The sequence below is a fragment of the Aristolochia californica genome, unplaced genomic scaffold (genome assembly GCF_029961685.1).
Source record: "Aristolochia californica isolate CCGP_79_NKW_82.1479 unplaced genomic scaffold, dmAriCali1.0.hap1 SCAF_1, whole genome shotgun sequence".
In the NCBI taxonomy this organism is placed as follows: Eukaryota; Viridiplantae; Streptophyta; class Magnoliopsida; order Piperales; family Aristolochiaceae; genus Aristolochia; species Aristolochia californica.
The window spans coordinates 21,848,884-21,853,177 of record NW_027181770.1 but is presented as its reverse complement, the minus strand read 5'-3'; the positions used below and the strand labels follow the sequence as shown (position 1 = coordinate 21,853,177).

Below are 4,294 nucleotides of genomic sequence, written 5' to 3'. Positions count from 1 at the left end.
TTTGTAGGAAAACACCCGAAGTCAAGTTAGGAGCTACCATGGCCAATCAGGGCGAACCATTGCAGTTACCTGCAGCAGGTGACCGTAGAGCCCTGAGGGATTATTCTATCCCATCCCACTTCACATCACCTTCTTGCATTATATTGCCACCCACTACTGCCGCCAGTTATGAGTTGAAACCGGGTGTGATCCAACTCCTCCCTACATTCTATGGGTTGGAGAAGGAGGACCCATATTACCACATCAAGGAATTCTTAGATATTTGTGCAACTTTTAAATTCCAGAATTTCTCAGATGACTCTATCCGGTTAAGACTTTTTCCATTTTAACTTAAGGATAAGGCCAAGTCTTGGCTTAATTCCTTAGAGGTGGGCAGCATTACTTCATGGGACACATTAGTCACGAAATTTTTGTCCAAGTAATTTCCCATTCAGAGAACTACAGCCCTCAGGAGAGAAATCTCCAACTTTATGCAGCAGGAGGGTGAACACTTTTATGAGGCTTGGGAGAAATGGAAGGATTTGATCCGTAGGTGTCCGCATCATGGGTTTGAGAAATGGCATTTAGTGCAATACTTTTATCAAGGTCTTACACCTCAGGTTAGATCCATGGTAGATGCAACGAGTGGTGGGAGTTTGATGGGTAAGAGTGCTAGTGAGGCGTGGGATTTTTTTGAAACGTTGAGTGATCAATCTCAGCAATGGGGTTCGTCATTTAATGTTGATAGGAGATCCCACGAAGCCAAAAGAGGGGGTCTCTATGAGGTTAGTGAAACACCTATGCTCATGGCCAAGATTGAAGGGTTGACTAGAAAAATTGATGCCCTTATGGCGTCCAAGAGTTCACCTGCTCCTAACCCATCTACTGTCTGTGCCATATGCTCTGGTTCATCTCATCCCACACAAATGTGTCCATCTAGTTCATCCTACCCAGAGCTCATTGAGGACTTGAATGCAGTCCAGAATTTTCATAGACCAAACCGGAACGATCCTTTTTCAGAAACATATAATCCGGGTTGGGCTAGGCACCCAAATTTCTCATGGTCCAAGGGCCCACAGGTTGGGGTCCTCCAGGGTTTACTCAACCCCAAGCTCCGTGCCCACACTTCACTCAACAACCATTGATTCCACAAAAACTTTCACTTGAGGATACACTACAATTATTCATGCAGAATACACAGTCCTCCATTGCTAAACTTGAAATGCAAGTGAGTCAGTTGGCCAGCCACATGAGTGAACAAGCACAAAATAGACTCCCGAGTCAAACCATTCCTAACCCCAAAAGCACACATGAGAGTGAGTTGAGTTCCAAACCCCACCATGAGCAAGCCATAACCACCCTTAGGAGTGGTCGTGAGTTGAACAATGGGGTAGGGACCACTAAGTCTAAGGAATCAAAGGATGACAATGGGGACACATCATTGAGTGAAGAACCTCCAAGTTCTCCACCAACAGCCAAGCAGATCCCTAACCAAGTCCCATTAGCTCCTTATTCGCAGAGGTTATCGGGCCCACCTAGGAAAGGAGATAGCATGCATGAAACGTTGGAACTGTTTAGTAAGGTTCACATTAACATTCCACTTCTTGATGCTATTAGGCAAGTGCCTGCCTATGCACGATTTTTGAAAGACCTTTGTACACAGAAGAGAAAACAACATGTTAACAAAAAGGTCTTTCTTACTGAGAATGTAAGCTCAATTCTGAAGCATAACACTCCTCCTAAAGTTAAAGATCCTGGATGTCCCACAATTTCATGTGTCATTGGTGAACATACCATCCAAAGAGCTCATCTTGACTTAGGGGCAAGTGTGAATTTGCTTCCTTTCTTTGTGTACCAGCAATTAGGTTTGGGGGAATTGAAGCCTACTCCCATCACACTTCAACTAGCTGACCGTTCTGTCAAGATACCACGAGGAATAGTTGAAGATGTTTTGATAAAAGTGGACAAATTTCTGTTCCCGGTTGATTTCATTGTTCTTGATACAGAACCAGTAGTCGATGTGACCAACCAAATTCCTGTCATCCTAGGACGTCCCTTCTTAGCCACATCTAATGCTATCATTCATTGTAAAAGTGGTCAGTTGGAGTTGTCTTTTGGAAATTTTAAGATCTCATTGAATGTATTTAATGCTGGGCACCACCCACTTGAGTCTGATGATCTGAGTCCTGCATTTATTATAGAAACTATTATGCTTGATAACGAATCCACTCTTGAATCTTTTGAGTCTTGCATAACATCTTTAGACATGGACTATTTTGATGAGGAAACATATTTCCGAGAGGTTAATTCTTTACTCAATTCTGTACCTCTGTTGGAGGAAGCTTATGAGGTTATCACAACTGAACATCCACAGGATCTTCCTCTTGACTTGGACAAACCTCTTGAAACTTCCAAGCTAGACCTTAAGCCACTCCCTCCCACATTGAAGTATGCGTTCTTGGGACCCATGAACTCATTACCAGTCATTATTTCCTCTTATTTGAGTACTGAGCAGGAGGAACAATTGACTGAAGTTTTACAAGCACACAGAGAGGCATTGGGGTGGACTCTTGATGCCTTAAAAGGGATTAGCCCCTCCATATGCATGCATCGTATTCATTTGGAGGAGGGGACTAAAGCCTCACGTGAGATGCAACGTAGGTTAAATCCCCATATGCTGGAGGTTGTGAGAGAAGAAGTCATCAGGTTGCTTGTGACAGGAATCATTTACCCTATTTCTAATAGCACCTGGGTGAGTCCAATTCAAGTTGTCCCTAAGAAAGGGGGGATAACGATAATGAAAAATGAGAGTGGTGAATTGATTCCCACAAGAACTACCACCAAGTGGCGTGTCTGCATTGACTATAGAAAACTTAATTCCGCCACTAGGAAGGATCACTTCCCACTACCTTTCATTGATCAGGTACTAGGGCGATTGGCCGGCCACAATTTTTATTGCTTCTTAGATGGATACTCCGGCTACAATCAAATTCCCATTGCTCCAGAATACCAGGAAAAGACCACATTCACGTGTCCGTTTGGCACCTATGCTTACAGACGCATGCCTTTTGGTTTATGCAATGTGCCAGCCACTTTCCAACGATGCATGATGAGTATCTTTTCTGACATGATTGGTGAATTTTTAGAGGTCTTTATGGATGACTTTTCTGTGTTTGGCTCTAGTTTTGATACATGTCTACACAATCTTTCACTCGTATTGTCCCGTTGCATTAAGTCCAATTTAGTCTTGAATTGGGAAAAATGCCACTTCATGGTGAAAGAAGGAATTGTTTTAGGACATGTAGTGTCTGAGCGGGGTGTAGAAGTGGACAAAGCCAAGGTTGACCTAATTGCCAATCTGCCACCACCTAATTGTGTGAAGGGGGTGCGTTCTTTCCTTGGCCATGCTGGATTCTATAGGTGTTTCATTAAGGACTTTAGCAAAATTTCTCGTCCTTTGACGAATTTACTTGCTCAAGATGTTGCTTTCGCCTTTGATGATGCCTGTATTCATGCTTTTGAAACACTGAAGAAATGTTTGTCCACTACACCCATTGTCCAACCCCCTATTTGGTCTTTGTCTTTTGAGTTGATGTGTGATGCCTCTGACTATGCATTGGGGGCTGTTTTGGGGCAAAAGACGGATAAAATGCCCTGTGTCATTCAATATGCTAGCCGAACTCTTCATGATGCTCAATTGAATTATACTACCACTGAGAAGGAGTTGCTAGTTGTTGTGTTTGCCTTGAACAAATTCAAATCATATCTGTTAGGGTCAAAGGTTATAGTGTTCACTGATCATTCTGCTTTGAAATACTTATTATCCATCAAGGACACTAAACCTCGCTTGATTAGATGGATCTTGCAATTGCAAGAATTTGACCTTGAGATTCGAGATAAGAAAGGTTGTGAGAATGTTGTTGCTGATCATCTATCTAGGATCTGTGTAGTACCTCAGGAAGGATTCCTTCCTTTAAATGATTCCTTCCCTGATGAACAACTTCTCCAAGTATCCCAGTTGCCTTGGTTTGATGACATAGTCAACTATCTTGTAACTCATAAGATTCCTGATTATTGGAGTAAACAAGATAGGTTGAAATTTTTTTCCCAAGTCAAACATTTTTTTTGGGATGACCCTTATTTGTTCAAGGTGTGTTCTGACCAAGTCATTAGGCGTTGTGTACATGAGCAAGACTTTGCCAACATTCTTGAATTTTGTCATTCTCACTCATGTGGTGGACATTTTGGTGCTAGAAAGACCGCGGCTAAAGTCTTGCAATGTGGTTTCTATTGGCCTTCATTATTTAGAGATGCC

General features: G+C 42.5%; 1 non-coding gene across 1 annotated transcript; it reads right to left on the bottom strand.

The window, feature by feature from the left end:
• Nucleotides 1–443: 443 nt before the first annotated feature.
• Nucleotides 444–550, bottom strand: LOC137965149 (small nucleolar RNA R71). Its single transcript, XR_011116016.1, has one exon. It is a non-coding gene; the product is annotated as a small nucleolar RNA R71 (small nucleolar RNA).
• Nucleotides 551–4,294: the final 3,744 nt, after the last annotated feature.